Below are 24,699 nucleotides of genomic sequence, written 5' to 3'. Positions count from 1 at the left end.
TTTTATTTTCGTTTCGGGGGTACATGTATAGGTTTGTTACATAGGTAAACTCACGTCATGGGGGTTTTTTGAACAGATTACTCCATCGCCCAGGAATTAAGCCAATAACCCAGTTATAACCCAGATATAAATGTTGGGTTTTCTTTGAACCCAATAGTTACCTCTCCTGCCCCTCTCCCTCCTCCCACCCTCCAGTGTCTGTGGTTTCCTTCTTTGTGTTCATAAGTTCTCATCATTTAGCTCCCACTTGTAAGTAACAATATGCAGTATTTGGTTTTCTGTTCCTGTATGAGTTTGCTGAGGATAACAGCCTCCAGCTCCATCCATGTTCCCACAGAAGACATGATCTTGTTCTTTCTTATGGCTGCATGGTATTCCATGGTGTATATGTACCACACTTTCTTTATCCAATGTGTCATTAATGGGTATTTAGGTTGATTCCCTGTCTTTGCTATCGTTAGCAGTGCTGCAATAAACATTCTTGGGCATGTGTCTTTGTGGCAGAGTCATTTATATGGAAACTTATGAAACAGCAATAATAATTCATTATCAAGTCTCTACAGCAACAATTGGGCTCATGGGTATGTTTAAAAGATGCATGAAAATGAGTAACTTATGTCTATTAGTACAAATACATCTCTTTAAAAAGTGCATTAATGTAATTTGTGCAAGTTCTTGTTGCACCTTGCACATGTTCTTCTTGCTCCATGATTATACACACAATCATGTATGTGCTATTGTTGCTGAGCTAACTCAAACTTACCTAGTTCCTTTTTATGTTTCTTCTTCTAACTATTACCACCTCCTAACTATCTTGTTCTGCCTCCAAGATTATCGCCCTCCAATTTATCCTCCCTGAGGCTGCCGGAATGAATTTTCTAAACTGCCCATCAGATCATGTCACTTTTCATTAGAATCCTTCAGTGGCTGCCCATTGCCTTAGGATAAAATTCAAACTCCTTAGCATGATCTGGTTCCTGCCTGTTTCCCTGGCCTCATTTCATATTATTCTCTTGCTCAGTCTAACTAAACTACAGTATTTGCAACTCTTGACCTGTTCCAGGCTCTCTCAGTGCTCCTCCCTTAGCCAAGAATATCCTCCACTTTCTCCACATATTATCTGGTGAATTCTTACTGTATAGTTAGTTACCTAATCCAGAGGCCTTCCCTACTGGTCTTCTCAAGCTAAGGCTCCTGTGTTACCAGCTCTTACCTCTCAGGCGACTTGTAAATCCTGTAATAAAATAATCAGTATTCATCTCTAAACCTCCCATTAAACTGTGAGCTTCCCAAGGGCATGAAGAGTTTTTCTCTTTGACTTTCTATTTTCAATGCCTATAACAGACCTGGCACATAGCAGGTGTTCAATCGATGAGAAATTAACACATATTCAAAGTGCTGAGCTAAATTGCACAACTGCACATCTGAAAAACACCCTAGCAAAACGTAACATATTCCATCTCTGGAATCCTTAACTTTCAAAGCCTAAAATAGCCAATATTTATTCATCCACAATTCCAGGTGGTTTTAATGTGGAGGAAGCAGAGTCACCATAGTACTTATCACCAGCCCAGGGCAGTTTCTTTGCTACATCCTTACCCTGCATCTTAAATAGCGTTCAGATCAGCTTGGTTTCCTGGCTGTATTGTTTTATATCAGGAAGTACATATGCATCATGTATTTACGGGCCAGGACCCATAAATAGTCTGCATTATTAAATAGCCCTTTACATTAAAGAAAATATTGCATTCTTTTTTAAAGGCCATACTAATAAAAATAGTGATCTAGTTTTTAGGCACTTAAAGTTGTCCAGTTAGTTGCATTAGGATTTTTCAGTGACTCAGATTGGGAGTTTTAGTTTTAACTGTTAGCTTAATAGTGTCAGTGTTTCCACGGTCACAGCTTGACTTTGAGGTGAATACCTGGCCTAAGTAGTTAATTGAATAGTGCCATTTGCTGCTCCCACCTCCCCACTCATGAAGCACTGACTGGACCAGCAGCACTTGAGACTAGACATGGTACAGATGGTGCCTGTCTAAGTCCCTTTCTGACAGTCAGGACATCACGACCACAAATATACAGAAAAACTACAAGTCAGAGTTTAGACACTAAAGGGGAAGCAGGAACTGTTCAATCCTTTGTGTTATAGGCAGTCACATAATGGAACTCTTGAGAACACGGGGTTCTGTGATGATAGAAGTTAGAGGTTGAATAGACACAAGGGCTCTGCCCACCATTAGCTGTTATGCAGCATCTGAGTGTGCTCCTGAACAGGCTGCACATTCTACTCTTCTATGAATCTGTGGCCTTAAAGACCAGATATTTGGACCAGAGGCAGCTTTGTCCTTAAAGAGACATGAGTGTTTTCCAGGTGAAGAATGAGGTGAACTCTATGATTTTTTCCCTCTTACTTCTGTAATTAGAGAGGACACGTATTTCTCCCCATCTTGAACAATGCAATGCCAATTTTGCGTTGCTCTTTCTCTTCTATGTCTCAAAGGATTAGAAAAAGCATTGCATATATCAGAGATTAAGCTAATGATTTTCTAGACAATGTGAGGAAATATCAACCCAAGTTTTCCATTTTATATCCGCAAATATCCTGTGAATCTCTACTTCTCAAAATAAATGGCTTTTCCTACTGGGGCAAATCCAGTTTCTGGTTTACTTGTCTGCTCCCCCAACCCCCTTTTCTCTCTAACTGCCACAAGGAAAATCTTTCTTTTTGGTATAAGCTAACTAAGAGATTTGGCTCCCAAGGAAGTTTTCTTAGAGATTGTAGATAAAGAAATGCAAACAGTCACATTTCTTTAGCACGGAAATTTGTACTTCCTTGGATAATGGTTTCAGCATTTTATAGGTGAGCTATTTGCTGACTGTTCATTATCATTTAGTCAAAAACAACATCTGTCGTGAGAAGGCCGGGAAGAAACCTTTTTGGGGTGCTTATTAGTTTTCCTTTCTCTGTTTCACGTTTAGTGACAAGTAACATCTTTTAGACTATCCGTATTTGTGGAGCCAGAAGATATTTGCCCTTTAAAAAGAGGGTTTGCTTTTGTGAACTTTTCTGGTCAAGTTGTGGGAAAGCCCTTTTCCCGGATGGGTCAGTCCCTCCTTTAAGGGGAGAGAGCCAGTGCTTCCTTGCCCTAAGCTGTCATTCCACCTCCCCAGACACTGGCTCCCTGAGGGAAAGCAGGGTGAAAATGAACCATTTTCTAATGTTAAAAAGGATAGAAAAGTCTTCTAGGGTTTCAAGTACAAAACAAAATAAAATTGCTACATGAGCTCCAGAGCCAGCTTGTTCTTTCATTGGACTTAGCAAAGTGGAAGAGGAGAGCCATGCCCTGAGACAATGGACAAGGCACCCACCCACCAATCGGTAATTGGAATATTTGAATCTCAATGCTGGAGGCCAAATAAACTTACAGTTCATTAACAGGCACACATGTAAGAACACCCACCATATTTGTATTTCATTGTTTGCAATAGTGTTGGCCAAACTCAGAACCTCTTGGGAAAGTTTTTTGAAATACCTACTGCTAAATCAGAATCTCTGGGGCCAGGGAGCTGCAGTTTTCTTAATTTTTTTGTTTTTTTTTTTAACTTTTAAGTTCAAGGGTACATGTGCAGGTTTGTTACATAGGTAAACTTGTGTTATGGGGGTTTGTTGTACAGATTATTTCATCACCTAGGTATTAAGTCTAGTACCCATTAGTTATTTTTCCTAATCCTCTCTCTCCTCCCACCCTCCCTGTCCCCAATAAGCCCCAGTGTGTGTTGTTCCTCTCTATTTGCCCATGTGTTTTCACCATTTAGCTCCCACTTATAAGTGAAAACATGCGGTATCGGGCTTCCTATTCCTGTGTTAGTTTGCTGAGGATAATGTCCTCCAGGTCCAACCATGTTCCTGCAAATGACATGATCTTGTTCTTTTTTATGGGTGAATACTATTCCACAGTGTATATGTACCACATTTTCTTTATCCAGTCTATGATTGACGGGCATTTGGGTGGATTCCATGTCTTTGCTAACGTGAGTTGTTGCTGCAGTGAACATGCATGTGCATGTGTCTTTATCATAGGACAATTTATATTCCTTTGGTATATATCCAGTAATAGGATTGCATTTTTCATAACCACTCAAAAGAGTTTTATGAACTCTGTTGTTCTAAAACCCCAGTTTATATGTCATATAGTGGTAGACTTTTAGTTATATGAAATAAGCTACTGTATTTTCTCTCTGAAGTCATTGTAGGATTGGAGAGTGAAACACTGAGAGTACATGTTCTTAATTCCCCTGAAAATATCAGTTTATAGTCTTTGAGACACTTGGGCCATGTTGTCTTGAGTTTTTTTTATTTTTGTTATACTTTATGAAAACTACAACTATAAAAAGAAGCTATTCACTTGTTTAAGGAGAAACTGAAGGTTCTGAATTGATCTAAAGCTAACAACATCAGACAACTTAAATACCAAATATACTGGGCCATCAACTGTGAATCAAATCCTTAAGATGATCCCTGTATATAAATGAAGCTAATCATTAACTATTCGACTATAACCTTGATTCAATCAAACTTATCTATTTGAGTTAATTGATTATATATGGACACTAAAATAGATATCATTGTAACAAAGGAAAGAGCAAATATGAAATGATGAATTATGGAGCCTGTTTATATATGAACTTTCTCTTTGACATTTACATTGGGTTTTTTTTTTCTGACCATAAGAATGGAAGGCAAACAGAGAACTTCTAGTGAATATCAAAAACTGAATATCTTGTCCCAAATTCAGCTCAACTTGAAAGTCTTCATCCACAAAGTCACATATGGCATAGCAACCACTGATTTCATTTTTTATAACTCCAGAAAATTAATTTGTGGGTACCCACATCTCTGAAAGTTTTATTGACTAATCTTAGTCACTGAACTTTGTGTAGGGAACCTTCTGGTAAAGGCAGACTGCCTTCTGCCTTTGCTTAGTATTCTTTAAAAATGAACTTCTTGTTCTATACCACTTAAGATTTTTTAAAATAGTGAACATTATAAACCAAGAGAAACAGCTGAATAAAGCCATATGACACGATTAGGAACAGCTGACAGAAACCATAGTCTCTATAAATCCACTGCTTGTTCCAAAAGATACCAATTAGTTTTTGCTGTCTTCATTGGTTGGCATCATGTAGACATAGCTGAAGTTCAAAACACTAGAACAATACCAATTAGACCTTATGAAGAAGCAGGAGATGATGGGAAGGGCCAGTCCTTGGATTTTATGTTAATATCAAACATATATTGAAACACTGTTCTGTAAAGCTATAAACTATACCATATTTAAGCACATAATATGTAATAATGAATATACATTTTTGGCATATTATATCTAGACTAAGAGAACTTTATTAAATATGTACTACCTATAGTTTATTTTTTATCAGCAGAAATCAAAGTTAATACAGTGCAAAAGGCTATCCTTATAAAATACTCATATAATTATCGAAACTTGATACAACAGGAGTACACTGGAACATGGCAACTCTGAACTTATTATGGCTTTTAGCAAAAACATTCCTGGGGCAATTTAATATTGATAATGAAGTAATTTATTAAAATTAGGGTAATCATGATGAAAAAGCAAGCAACTTGAATAGTTTCCTTCCCTAGTGAAATAATGCCTATTCTATTGCAGTTACTGAGCTCTGAAGGTCTAACTGAATATTGATAAGCAAATAACAGTTATATTTGATTATATAAAAGTTCAGCATAAGAAATATGTTCTATGAGTATTCTCTCCTCTTCCTTTTCTAACTGAGCCCATAGGAAAGACTTTTCTGTTTGGAGGAGGTCATGCAAGCTTTCTTCCTTCTCTCTCTACTTCTCCTGTGGGACAAATGGCCTATCTAACTAACGAAGTGGAAGAAGAAACCTAGCGTATATGCCCTAGCCCAATCTGGGATCTTTCAAAAAGTGGCTTATACCTAAAATGCCCTTATTTGTCTCCTGGACGTACAATGGACCGCATTAGCTGTTTTGGAGAAAGAATTGGTAAACCCATTTGACCATGGGTCCATACTTTGTTCTTACTCTTCAATGAACTCAATCCCTCAAAAAGTGATAGTTATTATTTCTACCTGTGTGGCCCTATCTCTTTCTTCTGTATTAGTTCAGAATTAGAAAGAGAAAGTTGGAGGTGGATTATGTTACTGCCAATCCCATCTACCCTCACGTCCAAATCTAACATAATGGGAGTTCTGGAAATTCCATATCTTTCTGTTCAGCTGCTCTAGTTTAGCCTTTTCCTGATCCTTTACCATCCATTACATCCTTGCCTTAGACTCTTGTATTACCTACTTCTAATCATTGTCTAATGTCTCTTCAGAAGGCCATGTAGTTATACTCTTGTACTCTATTTCTCTTAAACTCCTGAACCAAAGAATCCATCTAGGCATGATCTTTACTACTTATTTGAATAACAAACTCCTTCCAGCCTACCGACCAAATCTTTTCCAGCCTCCTGTCCTACGTAGGGGTATGGGTTTTCTCTTGTCAGTGGATCCCAGAACTATTTTGTCAGTCCTTGGTGATAAAATTTTAGCTCTTTTTGTCCCATTAACAAGAAATTTTAATAATCACTGCTACGACTTGTAGTTCCAACTACAGGTAGAAATGTAATAATGACATAGTATTATTATTAACAGAGTTCATCTGGCCGGGTGCCGTAGCTCACACCTGTAATCCCAGCCCCTTGGGAGGCTGAGGTGGGTGGATTACTTGAGGTCAGGAGTTTGAGACCAGCCTGGCCAACATACTGAAACCCCGTTTCTACTAAAACTACAAAAATTAGCTGGGCGTGGTGGCACACGCCTGTAGTTCCAGCTACTCAGGAGGCCGAGGCACAAGAATCTCTTGAACCCAGGAGGCAGAGGTTGCAGTGAGCCGAGATTGTGCCACTGCACTGCAGCCTGGCGACAGAGCAAGACTCAAAAAAAAAAAAAAGAAAGAAAGAAAGAAAGAAAGAAAGAAAGAAAGAAAGAAAGAAAGAAAGAAAGAAAGAAGAGAGAGAGTTAATCTGCAAGTAATATGAGAAAAATTGATTTTCAACTTAGCTGTGTTTTGCACATATGAGATATGGGAGTTACTCTATGGTAACTTTTCCATCAATATGTATAAATGTAAGAGAGTTTTCTCAGCATTATAATCAAAGACCTACTCACTGCAAAACTGGTCATAATATGGGCATTTTGGGTAGTGGTATCAATTGAATTCCTGATTTCTCTGTTCTGACACATATTCTTTTCCGAGAGGCTTGCTCTTTGAGAGGCTAGCCACTATCTCTGTTTCCCATACTTCCCCTTGAGAAGCCTACCCTGCTTGCTGATTTGAAGGAGAGGAAATCATCAGGAGTTTTGGAGTGAATCTTATCCCAGTTGTCTCATATGTGCAAAAAGTAGCCATGTTTCAAGACATCTTCATTATTCCCCTAAGTATGTATTACGAAAAGGAATATCTGCAACAAGAAACTCAAAAGGAAGCAGAAATCTTCATCTGCCAGGACACAAACATTCTTATTTTACTATCCATTACAAGGTATTTAAATGTCACTTACCCTCTTAGCATGTTAATTTTCCTCCATCGTTAAAATGGGTGACAGTTTTCTGGCCAACTTCATTAATTAGCCAGCCCATCAAGTAAGTAGTTTTTGAGTAAAAATGTTTAAGCACAATACTATACTCTATGCTGGGGAAAAGAAAAGTCTCTGCAAACTATTACAGACCTATTTCTTGTTTCCCAGGACCATAAAAAGAAGCCCAAGTGCATTAAACAACTAGGGAAGGAGACTATACATTGTACATTCTAGTACAGGGCTAATAAAGTATCACATAGACAAACTGCATGGAGCAGATATAAGAATAATAAACACACAACACTGTGAAAGTCTAAAAAGAGTTAACAAACGCTAATTGTTTTTGAGTGATTCATGAAAAAAGTAATTCAGGAGACTATTTAAAGTCTACATTAGCTAGCTCTGGAGGCAGCATAGAAATTTAAAACACAGGCTTTACCCTTCAATAGTTTATAGTTTAATCAATGAATATTAGATATGAGATGCAATATTAATTATATATACATATATATTTCTTTTTTTTTTTTCAAGATGGAGTTTTACTCCTGTTGCTCAGGCTGCAGTGTAACGGTGCCACTTCGGCTCACTGTAACCACTGCCTCCTGGGTTCAGATGATTCTCCTGCCTCAGCCGCCTGAGTAGCTGGGATTACAGGTGCCTGCTACCTGTATTTTTTAGTAGAAATGGGGTTTCACCATGTTGGTCAGGCTGGGCTCAAACTCCGGACCTAAGGTGATCCACTCAGCTCAGCCTAAAAAAGTGCTGGGATTACAGGCGTGAGCGCCTGGCCAATAATATTATCTATAATAAAGAAACTTCTGGCCTTTCCAGACTAGATCGCTACTCCTTGATACACAAGGTGTTGCCACTTTTTATAAATACATTAAGCTATTAATTTTACATTTATTTGTTTAATCTCCCACTCTCCTATTAGAAAGTAAGCTCACTTAGGATGGTGACCGTGACTCTCCAGTTTGCCACTGTATCTTAGCATAGAGGTTTGGATACAGTGGGTACTCAATAAATACTTTTAAATTAATTAATAATAAATGAACACACATTTTTGTTATTATATTACTTTATTATATTATATTTATTATATAGGTAATGGGCTGAATTGTGTCACCCTCAAAATCTACATGCTGAAGTACTCAGAATGTGGCCTTATCTGGAGATAGGATTTTTACAGAGGTAATCAAATTAAAATGAGGTCAGTAGAGTGGACTAACCCAGTATGACTAGTATTCTCAAAAACGAAGAAAGAGATACACACAGGGAGAATGTCATGTGAACATCAAGGCAGAGATCATGGTGATGCTTCTATAAGCCAAGGAATGCCAAAGATTACTAAAAAATCACCAAAACCTAGGGGAGAAACCTGAAACCGATTCTTCCTCACAGCCCTCAGAAGGAGCTAATCCTGCTAACACTTTGATTTCTGACTTCTAGTCTCCAGAACTGAGAGTAACTTTTTGTTGTTTAAGCCACTCAGTTTGTGGGTTTGTCATGGCAGCCCTAGCAAACTAATACACATTCACTTTAAGCCTCTTAATTGAATGGTTGATGAAAAATAGCCATGTTTTTCTTTTTAATAACAGCTCATTTAGTGATTTATAGTTTTATAAGATTATTCAACTTTTGATAAATCATGGGGTCTTTGAGAAACAAAAGACGTTGAATTTCTCCTTTACCCTGTATTTAACCATGAATTCATTGAAATCTATTCCCTGAAAATTCTGTTTATCTTTAATGTGTTTTATAGAAAGAGAGAAAAAAAGATCCCTTTTATATATAAATCATGTGCTTTCTATGTTCTAGGCTTGTTAAGCCATTTATTTAACAGATACATATTTAGAATCTGGTGTATGCCAGTTATTGTACTGGACCCTTGAGAATAAAGTAGTGACAAGACAAATAGCATCTCTGTTTTCATGGAACATATAGTTTAGTGATAGAGACAAATCATAAATATGCAGATAAAAAATAAATATGTTGTCATAATTGTGATAAATAGTAAGAAGAAAATATTTAGTGTGCTGTTATAGAACAGGAAGCTAATTAAGACTTGGGAGTCAGGCAAGACCTTCTTGAGGTCGTGACATTTAACTTGAGAAGTTTCAGTAGGAGTCAGCCAAGTGAAGGGTTTTATTCCAGAAAATGCAAAGTTTAAAGTAATAAAAGGATATGATAAAATTTTTATCTTTAAGAGATTACTCTGGGGTGAGCGTGGTGGCTCACGCCTGTAGTCCCAGCACTTTGGGAGGTCAAGATGGGTGAATTGCTTGAGCCCAGGAGTTTGAGACCAGCCTGGGCAACATGGCAAAATCCTGTCGCTACAAAAAAAAAAAAATCATCTGGTTGGTGGCACTTGCCTATAGTCCCAGTTACTTGGGAAGCCGAGGTAGAAGAATTGCTTGAGCCCCAGAGGTGGAGGTTTCAGTGAGCTGAGAGCATGTCACTACACTCCAGCCTGAGTGACAGAGCAAGACCCTGACTCAAAAAAAAAAAAAAAAAAAAAAAAAGAAAGAAAGAAAGAAAAGAGAGAGAGAGAAATTATTCTGGCTGGTAAAATAAGGAAAAATTGAAAAAGGACAAGAATGAGAGTAGAAATAGCAAGTCACAGTGCTCTCAAGGTGTCCAAAGTCTCAAGGTGTTCAAAGATGATGTCCTAGACAAGGATAGTGGTAGAGATAACACAAAGAAAGAAAGATTCCAGATATATTTTTGAGCTAGAATCAACATGATTTTTTAATGTGAAGAGGGAGGAAAAAGGACATATAAAGTCTGATATCAAAATCCTGGTAGAAGAAGTAGAATGAGTGGAGGGCCCACTTACTGAGATAGGAAGCCCTGAAGGAGGGTTAGACTTATTTAGGATGAAGGTTGTACTTTATCCTCTATTTTTAAAATTTAATCTTCATAGCAGCTCTGAACTTTAGAAATTATTATCACCTGGTTTACTGATGAAAAGGTAACTTTCATCAGTCTGTGTAAGTAATATACCCTGAGATTCTGTATTCTTCCAACTAAGCTCCATGACTTGTTAAAGACTAAATTTAAGCAACACTGAAAGGGCATTTATCTTGTGCTAGGCATTCTGTAAAGCACAAGGATGAATGTTTTAGCTTCAGCCTTCTAATGAGGGAAACAAAACAGAAATTATAATTCCATGTAGAAAATACAATATTAGAGATATTTAAGGAATATTTTGGAAACCCAGAGGAAGACATTTACATTAGTTCAGAGTGCGAGTGAGAATGACACAAAACTTCCTAGCAAAGGTTACATCTGAGTTGAGGCTTAAGGGGTCTGCTTAGAAATTAGGTTCATGGATCAGGACTAGGACTAGTGGAGGAAGAGACAAGAGGATTGAGCAACCAGTATGATTAATAAAATACACTAAGTTCTATACCATAAGGTCTTTTAAGGAAGATTAAAGAGCTTTGTTTTTATTATATAATGCATAGTAAGGGAACATAGCTGTATTCTCAATTCAGGAGTGACATTATCAGTTATCTAATATCTCTTTCTGTTGGCTGCATTGAAGATGAACTTGAGGGTACTAAGTCTGGAGAGGGGAAACCAATTCAGACATGAGCAGAGTAGTCCAATAGAGAGATCATAAGAGTTCCAATCAGGTTGATGGCTGTTCATATGGAGAGAATTAAATGGACTGGAGAACTAATTAAAAAGTAAAATCAGTAAGAAATAACGACGCATAGATGTGTTAAATTTGAAGATCAAGAAAGAGTAAGGAGTAAGGGATAAACCCAGGTTTTGAACTTGGGTTAGTAGGTAGCAGTTATAAGAAGAAAAGCCAGGTAGGGAGAAGAACATGAGTTTAGGTTCAGACTTTTTGAATCTGAGGTTCTACATGAAATAGAACCAAAAATATATTCTCAGATTAGTGTTTTTCAAGAGTAGCCTTGAAAATAGCCATTTGTCCATTATTGAGGTTCAATCAAGATTTGTGGTGAATAAAAATGCAGAATTTCCTTATAATTTTTCATTTTCATTTATTCAAATAGAAGCAGACAGTAATACAGTTCGGTAATTGGTTATATTTTTGGCATTTCTTTACAAGATTGAAGGAGTTCATTGGATGTGACTCATGGAGAAGGTTTCAGAGTTGATCTATGATAGAAGATCATACAGACTACTTCCTGTAGTCTTTATCTGTGAAAGAGAAAGAAGATTGTAGAGGAAAATGTCGTGTCTTGGTGCCTATGTTCTCTCCTCTAGCGAGACTCTTTTTGGGTGTCCTACCACCTCATCTTGTCTGGAAACAAAGATACTTTTTCTCCTTTGGGAAGCAGGCAGATCACGAGGTCAAGAGATCAAGATCATCCTGGCCATTATGGTGAAGCCCGTCTCTACTAAAAATACAAAAAAAAAAAAAAAAAAAAAAAAATAGCTGGGCGTAGTGGCGGGCGCCTGTAGTCCCAGCTACTCTGGAGGCTGAGGCGGGAGAATCGCTTGAACCCAGGAGGCGGAGGTTGCAGTGAGCCCAGATTGTGCCACTCCACTCCATCCTGGCGACAGAGTGAGACTACGTGTCAAAAGAAAAAAGGTATTTTTTCTCTACAGCAAATGAATTACATCCTGAATTCACTCCTTGATGCAGAAGAACTTTGTTTTCCTAAGGAAATTCTAGATAAGCATACCACAATTCAAAGACAGACGGTCTATAGACCAGACAAATTTATAGAATTCTGTCTTTAGAGAAGAGAAAGAGACAGTTGGTGCAGATCTCATGACTAGCAAACACAAGAGAAAGCCAAAATAAAAAATGATATAAGCCCAAGCCCAATTCTTCCCAGGCAATTACTATTCAACAAATCCAGAATGTTTTTAGAAAAACATAAAATACAACCTTAAATTAAATACAGAATATCCCTCGAAAAATATAGAATACAATTTCAAATGAAATGCCATATGACTTTCATATACAAAGCATGTGTTTCTGTGAAACATGGTGCTTTGAAAGAAATCCACCCTATGTAAAATTGATTTACATATATTAAAATTGGGATGTGATTCTAGAACACAGAAAATATTTTCTAAATATAGTAAGAATGTACTGTGTTTTAAATCTATACCTCACTAATTAAATAGGTTTAGGTAACATAAAACATGCCCTGGATTGAAAAACTATTTTTTTGTTCCACCAACAACCAGTGAGGCACATTTTCTCTCTAGTTCACTATAAAACAGAACTTGCTAATGGGAAACTGCTTATTAAGAAGGAAGTCCAGAGTCTATGTCTTTCCCAAGGGTGATATTCAGCCAAAAGACCTGAATAATGGCATTGGACATCCTTATTTATGACTTTAGTGAACAAGCAACAGTATGAATATACTTCAATTCTTTGTAGAGAGCTGCCGAAAAGAAACTTGCACTGCAGCGCACTGTTGTGTTGCTGCACACGAGCAATTTTTTAGCGTTTCTCACTGTAGTTTTGGTATTAACTAAACTAATTGTCACAGAATTTTGTTGCTGGTTTTTAAATTATGTTGTTGTTGTTATTGTTTGATTTTGTATATTTATTTGCTTGTTATTTTTGGTAACAGAATTATTCCAGGGAAACTACAGCCATTTATTTTGGGGGAGGAGAATTAGTAGTCATTTATGGCCTTTCATTTTACATTTAACCTAGTTTATTTTTAAATGAACCAGTAGTCTTTTCCTGGTACCTTATGAATAATGACCAAGCCTCCTATTTTTGCTTCCGTATTAAGACAAGCTACTGAATTGTTCATTTTCCTAAGATAAACAATAGTAATTCTAGTCCACTTAGGCAGCACTTTTCATCATATTCTTTCAAATGGTATTATGGTTGATGAATTTTGATATTAAAAATTGTTTTATGTACCTAAACTTTATTCCTAGCATTTATTTTTCTCCCTTTATTTCTCAGTTGTCTTATAAAAAATTGTATGTGTACAAAGACCCATCCTATATCTTGGTCAGTCCAATGATACTATGGTTATATAATATATATATAGAAAATGAAATATACTGTTAACTGCTATAAATTTCTCCATTGTAAAATACCGATCACTTATATTTGGTAGTAATAAAAGACAGTTCACCATGGATATGTGATGTTTATTTATTAAATGTAAGTAAATTGGAATAAAAAAATAAAAACTATAAGTCAGTTTATGGAGTAGTTGGTGCTGTTGGAAAACTTTCCTTTAAAACAAGAAATCATGGCACTTAGGACCAAAACCTAATCTTATAAACCTATTATTCTAATGAATAATAATATTTATATATTTTACTCAGTAAGAGCCCATATAAAATTGATACGGTTGACAATGTTGACATGTTTGGGAAGAAAGTACCTGGAGTTATTTCTACCTGTTTAATCTGAAATTTTTCTTAAAACTTGAATTTAAAAACTGAATAGCTTCTGTTCTCTTACTTTCCCGTACAAATGTCTCTATTTTTCAATTGTATGAAAAGGGTTAATGATGCAAAGTCATATGTTTTGGGTAAAAATTAAAGTTATTTTATAAGTCCAAATAATTAAATTAAAACAGAATTGAAAGAGAAAAATATGTTTAGCATAAATTTGAATGGATACTCCTCAGGGAAACAAACAGTAACCCCTTCACTCCCTCCAAATCTCAAACACTCCCCCCTGCACACAAACACAGGCACATGCACACAGGCATACATGCACAGGCACATGTAACACATGTGTACATGCACACAGGCACAGGCGCACACCATACCACCATAACTGCATGAGACCTTAGGGTTGAGATGGGAGAGGGAAAGTGCCAGGGAACATTTTTCAAACATTTACCTCTTGAACTTGAGCATTGAAAAGATGATTAGAAATTCACCATACTAATTAAAATATAATACAGTTAACTACTGAGGGATTTTAACCAAAGGAAAAAGGTGTAAACAAACAGCATATTAAGATTTCATGCCTAGGAGTAGTGGTCGAGAGTACCCCAATGGTCTAATTTGCTCAAGCCATGAAAATCAGTGCTGAGATGATGTGAAAATTGAATTTGATTTAGATTCATTTGTATCTTACACTTGACTTTTTACCTAAAAAGGGAGAAAGGAGAAGATACTATCTCTGAATTAGAAAGCAGGATTGAAAAAAGAAGCCGTGTTCTCAACAAAAGATCCATTTTCCTTGTAATGCCCAACTAAAATCTTATGTCACATGTTGATAAATATCTCTCAGCCGGAGACCCTGAAACTCCCTTTCCTCAGGCAAGTAACCCGAGGTTTAAACCTGAAAACAAGTACACCAATGTACCCGACTCCAAAGATGGTGGTAGATGATCTCAGGAAGACAAATAAGTTCTTAGAAATGCTATTTTCTTTGGGTAGATCTCAAGCCTGTGATCTTTAAAAAGCGATGATTATTAAAAAGTCAGGAAACAACAGATGCTGGTGAGGCTGTGGAGAAACAGGAATGCTTTTACACTGTTGGTGAGAATGTAAATTAGTTCAACCATTGTGGAAGACAGAATGGTAATTTCTCAAGGATCTAGAACCAGAAATGCCATTTGACTCAGCAATCCCATTACTGGATATATCCCCAAAGGAATATAAGTCATTCTACTATAAAGACACAGGCACATATATGTTTACTGCAGCACTATTTACAATAACAAAGACATGGAACAAACCCAAATGTCCATCAGTGATAGACTGGATAAAGAAAACGGGTACGTAAACACTATGGACTACTGCACAGCCATAAAAAGGAATGAAATCATGTCCTTTGCAGGGACATAGATGAAGCTGGAAACCATCATTCTCAGCAAACTAACACAGGAATAGAAAACCAAATACTGCATGTTCTCACTCATAAGTGGGAGCTGAACAATGAGAATACATGGACACAGAGAGGGGAACAACACACACCAGGGTCTGATGGGGGATGGGGGCTGAGGGGAAGGAAATTAGAGGACAGGTCAATAGGTGCAGCAAACCACCACGGCACACACATACCTATGCAACAAACCTGCACGTTCTGCACATGTATCCTGTTTTTGTTTTTGTTTTAGAAGAAATAAAGAAAAAATAAATAAATGCTATGTTCTGCCCTTTTAACGTAGGAGATAGACCAAGAGTGGAATTCCAGCATTACCTTTTGTCTTACAAATAAGATCAAAGTCATGTGGAAGTTTAAACCACTTCTCAGTAGAAACTTTGGGGAATCCCAGGTTTGCCTAGGGACTTCCAAATTCGGCCCAAACAAAGCATTTGTGACTTCACAACCTGATCCGTTCTATATATACTTCATTCTATCTTGGATTTGGCTCCCCATCTTTTAAGGTACAGTAATTTTTCCTGTATATCATGAACTTGATACACCACGTAAGAGCACTCTAGCAAGAGGTAAACAGAAAGAATGGTTTCAAGCCTTGAATTTTCTAGCCTATCCAAGGAAGGTCCTACTGGGCTTTGGAGCAGCAAGAAGTCAACTTTTGATGCTGCGTAGTAGTTCTTTACTGCCCTGAAGTAGTTTTAAGAAGGCAAGTCTAGCTAACAAGCTCTTCGTGTGTAACCTGGTTTTCTGTAGTAAAGGGTAAGGTAAAAATTAGCATAATTAACAGTTCAACTATTTGATCACCTTTCTTTCTTCTGGAAAATATCAGGGGTTAGGAATAGGCTTATAGGAAGGTTCAGGTTTCAGGAATTCCACTGTTGCTTTTGATAAGGAAGAATAAAGTTTCTCCCCTAGGTTGGAACTTGTAGCAAGTAGCCTTTTCATGGGAAATGGGTATCTTTCCCATTTATCTCCAGCATAGAAATATTCCCAGGAGAAGGGGCAGATTGTCACTATCTGTGAATTATTTCCTATTGTGGCACTAGCCAACCTGCCAAAGATTTCTTCAGTGATTTCCAAACTTTAATTACTTCAGAATCACCTGGAGAACGTTTAAAATATGCAGATTCCTGGGCTATCCTTCCCCAAATAATCTAATTTTGTACTTCTGCTCTCAGACTCAGAAACCCGCATTTTAAACAATCATGCCTCGTGACTTTAATGAAGGCAGTAAGTGAACCACATTCTGACAGTTATTATATCAAATTACCTCCTGGACCTTCATGATAACCCAAGGAAAATCCACTAAGGATGTAATGAGGAAACAAAGATATTACGTGTAGAAGGGTGAGCAATGGAGAAGAAAACAAAAGCCCCATAATTTATCCTAGAATTTGTTATAATACATTTCTGCTCTTGAATTTCAATAGCTGTATTAGTTTGCTGAGCCGCCATACAAAGTACCACAAACTGAGTGGCTTCAACAACAGAAATTGATTGCCTTGCAGTTCTGGAGGATGAAAGTCTGAGGTCAAGGTGTTGGCATCTTTGATTCCTTGTGCAAGCTATGAGGAAGAATCTGTTCCATGGCTCTCTTCTAATTTGTGGCAGTCTCAGGTTTTCCTTGTCTTGTAGATGGCATTCTCCCTGTGCTCTCACACTTTCTTCCCTCTGGATCAATCTCTCTGCCTGTCCAAATTTCTCCTTTATGTAAGTATACCAGCCATATTGGATTATGACTATCCAATGATCTCATTTAATGTGATCATCTGCAAAGACAGTATTGCCAAATAAAGTCACCTTCACAGGTACTGGGAGTTAGGACTTCAATGTCTTTTGAGGGAACACAACTCAACACATGATAACAGTACAAAAATATTTATTTTACTTTATCCTGCTACAGGTGTTAAAGATATGAAAAGAATAGGATTCAAATAGAAAGAATACAAACTGAGTCGTCCACCATCCAAATGTCCCATCCTGTGTTTCCAAACTCCTTGGTAGTTAAAGGGCCTGGCCTTTTTATAAGATGCCCCATGGAAAAATAAAAAATTAAGGATTTTTAGAAATCAAACCCATTTAAATTAGCAGTTACTGCTTTCTGACTCAAAAGAGAACATAATATCTATCCTAATTAATAAAGATAATTCAGTGTATTTTGCTTTGACCTGAGAAAGAGTACCAGATATTGAGAAAGAAGAGCATTAAGGAATTAATTTTATTTTTGTACATAAAGATACAAAGATTGTAATTAAAGACTAAAAACTAAAGTTTCAGGGGCTTTATGATTCAGAGGCTTGCTACCACACTATGTAATTTGCAAGACCCAGTGAAACATGAAAATGAGGGGACCTTTATTAGAAATCTATTAAGAATTTCAAGACCATGACAGTAGAATATATATATATATATATACACACACATATATATATATATATATATATATTTTTTTTTTTTTTTTTTTTTTGAGACGGAGTCTGGCTCTGTCGCCTAGGCTGGAGTGCAGTGGCACAATCTCGGCTCACTGCAAGCTCTGCCTCCTGGGTTCACGCCATTCTCCTGCCTCAGCCTCCCGAGTAGCTGGGACTACAGGGGCCCGCCACCACGACCAGATAATTTTTTGTATTTTTAGTGGAGACGGGTTCACCGTGTTAACCAGGATGGTCTTGATCTCCTGACCTCGTGATCCACCCACCTAGGCCTCCCAAAGTGCTGGGATTACAAGCGTGATCCACCACGCCTGGCCGATAGTAGAACATTAAACCAGACATGAGGCCATTACAAGCATGACGGTTTTGTGTGACCACATATGTTGTTAATCTATGAAGGCAGCCACACTTCCTGCTCTGGGGCATAGGCATATCTGGTAGGTATAGCCTAGGATGGCCTTAGCCTAGAGTGGCAAAGAGATTTCAAGGACTGGGCTAATCCTAATGGCCCACGGTGGCTGCCTGGAGCACTGCGTTTGCATGCCTGGAAAGCTGAAAAGTACATCATAATTGATGAGCAATGTCTACCATGCACATAGGATATGTTTTTCTATCTCTAGAATTAAAATCTGACTTCAGAAGAATATTTTTTTAAATGTACTTATTTATTCAGGTAGAATTTATATACACTATATCACACATTTTAAAGGTACAGGTATCTTAATTTGACAAATATGCTTCTGTATAATCACCAGCCCATTCCAAATATAGAACATCGGCATTTTCCCAGAAAGTTTCCCTTTGCCTCTGCGCATTCAGTTTCTCTCCCCTCCTTCCCATCCACCTGCAAATGACCACTGACATGTTTTCATGACTATTGGTTAGTTTTGCCTGTTAAAGAATTTCATGTAAGTATAGTCACACCGTCTTTACTGTGTGTATGGCTTCTTTTGCTCAGCATAATGACTGTGAGATTCATCCATGTCACGGACTAAATTAGTAGTTCATTTTACTTTATTGCTTAATAGAATTTATGGTAAGAGCATACAAAAATTTGTTTATGTACTTGCTAGTTGGACTGTTTCCAGTTCGGGAGTTCTAGTGTGAACATTAGTACACAAGTCTTTTTATTAACATATGTTTTCAATTCTCATGGGTAAGTACTAAAGAATGGAATTGCTGAGTATGCACATGTTTTAACTTTACAAGAAACAGTGGCTGTGTCATTTTACACTTGTAATGTGTGAAGGATCTAGATGCTCCACATCCTTGCCAACACTGAAGTACTGATGGTCTTTTTAATGTTGGCCATTTTAGTGGCTGCATGGTGGTATTTCATTGTAGTTTGCATTTGCATTCCCAAAGAGTTAATAAAGTCGAAGATTTTTTTTTCACGTTCTCATTGACCAGTCATTGATAAAGCATCTGTACAAGTCTTTCATCAAATTTTTAAAGACAGGTACTTTATATTTTGGAGGAATTTTAGGCTCATGACAAATTAAATATAAAGTACAAATTTCCCATATACTACTCACCTGCCCCCACCCCACAGACAGCTCCCCCTACCATCAACATCTCGCACTAGTGTGGTTTGTTTGTTACAACTGATGAACCAATCTTGTTATATTATTGTCAGTAAAAATCTATAGTTTACATTAGGGTTCACTCTTGTTCTGTGAGTTTTCCCAAATGTATAACAACATGTATTTATCATTACAGTATTACATAGAATAGTCTCACTGCCATAAAATCTCAATGCTCCACCTGTTGATCTGGAAGTCATTGATCTTTTTATTGTCTCCATAGTTTTGCTCCTTCCACAATGTTATATAGTTGGAATCATATAGTATATAGCCATTAAAGACTGGCTTATTTCACTTAGTAATAAGCATTTAAGTTTCCTCCATGTCTTTCATGGCTTGATAGCTCATTTCTTTTTAGTGCTGAACAATATGTCACTATCTGGATATACCACAGTGTAATTTTTTTTAATTCACTATTTGGTTCCATCTTTTGGCAATTAGGAATAAAGCTGCTATAAACATCTATGTGGAGGTTTTTTATGAACTGAAATTTTTAGCTCATTGGTTTTTACCCATGTTTTTAAATTACACTGTTCGTCTTCTTTTTTACTCAGTTTTGCCCAGAAAGAAATTTAACTTGAGTAGAAAGCTTTCCTTTCTCTTTAACTTTGGTAAGAGAACAGTGATTATTAAAAATAAATTTTAATCAGTAAATTAAACTTTGGAGAAATTTTTCTAAAATATCATCAAATTATTTCTAATTACAACTAACTAATGACAGCTAAGCATACAAGTATTAATAATAATATACTTTACTTACATACCTAGGATTTTTTTCAGTACCAGGATCCTTTCAGACATTGGTGAAATGTGACAAATCTTTCTATACTGTACAGCCTGAAGTGTAATTTCTACTTACCAGACTTGCAAACTCAAACTCAATATAGAATTTTAAAAATGTGAAAGCTCACACTCCACTGGGCACAGTGGCTGACAGCTGTAAGCCAGCATTGGGAGGCCGAGGCAGGAGGATTGGTTGAGCCCAGGAGTTTGAGACCAGCTTGGAAAATATAGGAAGAACTCATCTCTAGCAAAAATAAAATAAAATGAAAAAATATTAAATTAGCCAGATGTGGTTGTGCATGCCTGAAATCCCAGCTACTTGGGAGGCTAAGGCAAGAGGATCCCTTGAGCCCTGGAGTTCAAGCCTGCAGTGAGCTGTGTTTGTGCCACTGTATTCCTGCCTGGATGAGAGTGAGACTCTGTCTCAAAGAAAAAAAAAAAAAAAGACCCATAAATAAATAAAAAGCTAATGATCTTTTCCTAATACAATTATCGTTGCATCATGGGAATCCACTAAACAAAACGGAGATTTAGCATGGGAGCAGGTTTCTGGAGGACCTCAGTTACACCAGTTGATACCCTTTTAAATGCCGGATTGTTGGGATATTATTTATTTCTGTGTACATAATATTATAAATTATGTGTAATATTACAAATGTATAATAAATATGTCTACATAAGAAACTATCCCTAAACCCAGAGGCTTAAAACAATAACCATCTAGTTAGCTCATAAATCTGAGAATCAGAAATTTATGCCAGGTTCAACTAGTTCTCCTGATCTTAGCTGGGCTTACTCCTGTATCTTTGGTCAGCTGTCAGTTCAATCTGGTCTGAGGCAGCCTCAGTTGGGATGGCTCATCTCTGTTCCACTTGGTTTCTCATGCCTCATCAGGGTATCATGGGCTTGTTCTTACAACTGTGGAGAATGTTTTCGAGAGAGAGCACAAGACTTGTTTAGGCTTAGGCTTATTATTTGAATAAGCTAATATATACGCATTATATTCACCAAGTCATGTCTCAAGGTCAGCCCAAATTCAGGGGCTGAACAAAGACACTGCCTCTTGATAGGAAAAAACCACAAGTCATGCAAAGGGATGTGGAGATAGAGAAGGAAGTGATGTCATCACTTTTACAAATTGTAATGGGGAGATTGGTGAGGAGAGGAACCAGAAGAGATCTGGGCCAGCCAAGGTTCTGAGAGGGCATTAGGGGAACTGGAGGCAGTGACAATGATCCAATCTCTATGAAACTATTTCAGTATTTTAACATGCAGCTATATGAGTAGGCACAGACCAAATCCAAACCCTGGGAACAACATTACAATTTTATGTTTTAAAACACAGAAAGGGGTGGCTGGCAAGATGGCCGAATAGGAACAGCTCTGGTCTGCAACTCCCAGCAAGAGCAACGGAGAAGGCGGGTGATTTCTGCACTTCCAACTGAGGTACCCAGCTCATCTCACTGGGACTGGTTAGACAGTGGGTGCAGCCTACGGAGGGCGAGCCAAGCAGGGCTTGGATGGAAAGGGGGCTGAAGCCAGGGAGCCAAGTGGTCTAGCTCAGCGGATCCCACCCCCATGGAATCCAGCAAGCTAAGATCCACCGGCTTGAAATTCTCCCTGCCAGCACAACAGTCTGAAGTCGACCTGGGATGCTTGAGCTTGGTGGGGGGAGGGGTGTCCACAATTACTGAGGCTTGAGTAGGGGGTTTTCCCCTCACAGTGTAAACAAAGCCACCACTGGGAAGTTCAAACTGGGCGGAGCCCACCACAGCCAGCAAAGCCACTGTAGTCAGACTGCCTGCCTAGACTCCTCCTCCTTGGGCAGGGCATCTCTGAAAAAAAGGCAGCAGCCCCAGTCAGGGGCTTATAGATAAAACTCCCATCTCCATGTGACAGACCACCTGGAGGAAGGGGTGGCTGTGAGTGCAGCTTCAGTGGACTTAAACGTTACTGCCTGCCAGCTCTGAAGAGAGCAGAGGATCTCCCAGCACAGCACTTGTGCTTTGCTAAGGGACAGACTACCTCAAGTGGGTCCTGACCCCCATGCCTCCTGACTGGGAGATACCTCCCCAAATAACAGTTCCCCAAGGCTGCTGCCATGGGCTGCAATTAGTACCCGTTTCCCCTCCTTGATCTAGGGGACTATTTCTTCGTTCCAAAAGGTCAGAGCTCTGGCAGTAGTGTCCTTCAGACTCACAGGTGGGTAGCGGATCTTCAGTGAGATCTACATACTTGCAGTCCTTACCGATGCTGCTGTCTGGCTGGATGGTCTGGCTCCTTCGGAGGTGGTAGGAGAGCATAGGAGCACCTCCAGATCTTTACCTGAGCCTCACCGTGCTTGGCAGCAGTTTGTGCTTTATTGCGTTGATCAGACCACCATAGTGCAGGTCACCGAGGTGCCAAGTCCTCACTACAAGCAGCCACCTCTGGCCCATGGCATCCAGCACTGCCCAGAGGGTCCAGGTCACTTTCTTCTGCACTGAGGTAAAGAAGATATCGAACTCATAGCCAATATCTCACAGCACCTTCCCGCCATACTATGCCTGCTCATGGCTTGCCGGGCTCAAGGTTGGCATGTTACCAGCCACAGAAGAGGGTTTCCAGACACTCTCATCCTGCTGGGTCAACACCAGCTTATACACGGCCTTGGCGGTAGGGTGGCGATGTGGCACTGACTAGGGCTCACAGAGATTCCAGAGCCCTCTGTTTCCTTTAAACAACACAAAACCATCTCCTCTCAGATCAAAGAAGCTTCTTTCGTCTTGTAACAATGTTGGAGTTTTGCTTCTAAAATATAATTCTCACAGTAACTAATTTAGTAACAGGATCCTTGCAGATTCCTGCTGCAATGTGACCAGTCTTCCTTTCACACTCTATAGCCTGAAGTATAATTTCTACTTACTGGCCTTTGTAGACTCAATACAGAATTTAAAATGTCAAAGCTCACATTCTCCTGCTACTGAAAGTATTTCTGAAGTAACCTCACCTCCGTAGCTCCCCTGTTGTAGGGTTCTCTGTCAATCATAATGCTACATCTTTGTATAGACTAAGGGAGGGCTGGGCTGGAATATGTCAATAATTATTTGCTAACAGGGGCCCATCAACATGCTTCCCCTTTAGTCACTGAACCATAATTATTCACAGGAATAAACCCTTGAAAGTGGAGAAATCATGACTTTTTAATCTTTGAGCCTTAATTCCTCCTGGTCTTTCTTCAGCATTTCCCACTCAGTACAACGCTGTGCATATGGTAGTAGCTAAACAATAGTGGAAAGACTGTTCCTATATATTTTAATGACCAGTATAGAAACCTGGCTCACTTGCACAATGAAACACAATTATTATATTTACTTTTCTACCTCTGGTCCTCAATTGGAAATCAGCAGGTCAAGATAATCTTATGAGGCTAGCTGCTGCGGCTAAGAGCCAGACTGTTTGTGTGCTTTGAATCTTTCACCCTTTACATTCAACTGGTAGACCAATGGTGACTATTAGCTCAGGGCCAGAGAAGCAGGATCTGAAATATACTTAATTTTTTTTTTTTTTTTTTTTTGAGACAGTCTCACTCTGTCACCAGGCTGGAGTGCAGTGGCATGATCTCAGCTCACTGGAATCCCCACCTCCCAGGTTCAACCAATTCTCCTGCCTCAGCCTCCCAAGTAGCTGGGACTACAGGCACTTGCCACCAAGTCCAGGTAATTTTTGTATTTTTAGTAGATACGGGGTTTCACTATGTTGGCCAGGAAGGTCTCAATCTTTTGACCTCGTGATCTGCCCACCTCGGCCTCCCAAAATGCCTGCTGGAATTACAGGTGTGAGCCACTGCTCCCGGCCTTAAAATGGTTTAAAATCAATTAGGCTGCAGGCAACACACACACATACCTGCCCTCATGTAAACAGCAAAAGCAATGCAAAGTATAAAAAATATGGTCTACCACATGATCACTGCATAAGAGTCTCACTGGACAGTGACATCTCCCATGATAATTATAGGAAGATGGGTGAAAATGTCACCGGGTTGATTGCAGTTTTTAACCTCTTTCAAGGTTGCAATTCAGCCATGGTTGCAAAATGCTGCTAATAATTGTTCTCAAAGGAAAGGTACAGGGTCAGTGAAACTCTAGTGGAAAAGAATCAAAAGGGACAACTTACTGGTCCACTCCCATGGGTGGTCTTATCTTCTAAGATGTGGCTGACTAGGGAGAGCCCTTGGAGGTCTGCAGCCCTGTATTCAAGAGTCTGAGATTCTCATAAGTCAAGGAGTCTGAGTGACGTTTCTAGTTTCTTAATTTTTCACCAGGTGGAAATAGCAACCAGGAAATTCTGCTCTTGTTAAGAATTCTGAGGTCATTTTCTTGTTTTAGTCATAGGACTTTATGATAATAATAAAGGAACCTGGAGTAGAGGGAGTGGATGCAGGTTATCACATTGTCACAAAAATTCTGGTGAAAATTAGCTTAGTTCCTATT

At 38.4% G+C, this 24,699-nt stretch overlaps 1 pseudogene; it reads right to left on the bottom strand.

Moving 5' to 3' along the window:
* Positions 1-22,253: 22,253 nt before the first annotated feature.
* LOC100426268 (phosphoglycerate mutase 1-like) lies at positions 22,254-22,806 on the bottom strand (annotated as a pseudogene).
* Positions 22,807-24,699: the final 1,893 nt, after the last annotated feature.

This window comes from Macaca mulatta, chromosome 6, assembly GCF_049350105.2.
Source record: "Macaca mulatta isolate MMU2019108-1 chromosome 6, T2T-MMU8v2.0, whole genome shotgun sequence".
NCBI lineage: Eukaryota > Metazoa > Chordata > Mammalia > Primates > Cercopithecidae > Macaca > Macaca mulatta.
Note: the sequence above shows the minus strand (reverse complement) of the source record. Positions and strands in the feature narration are given on the sequence as shown.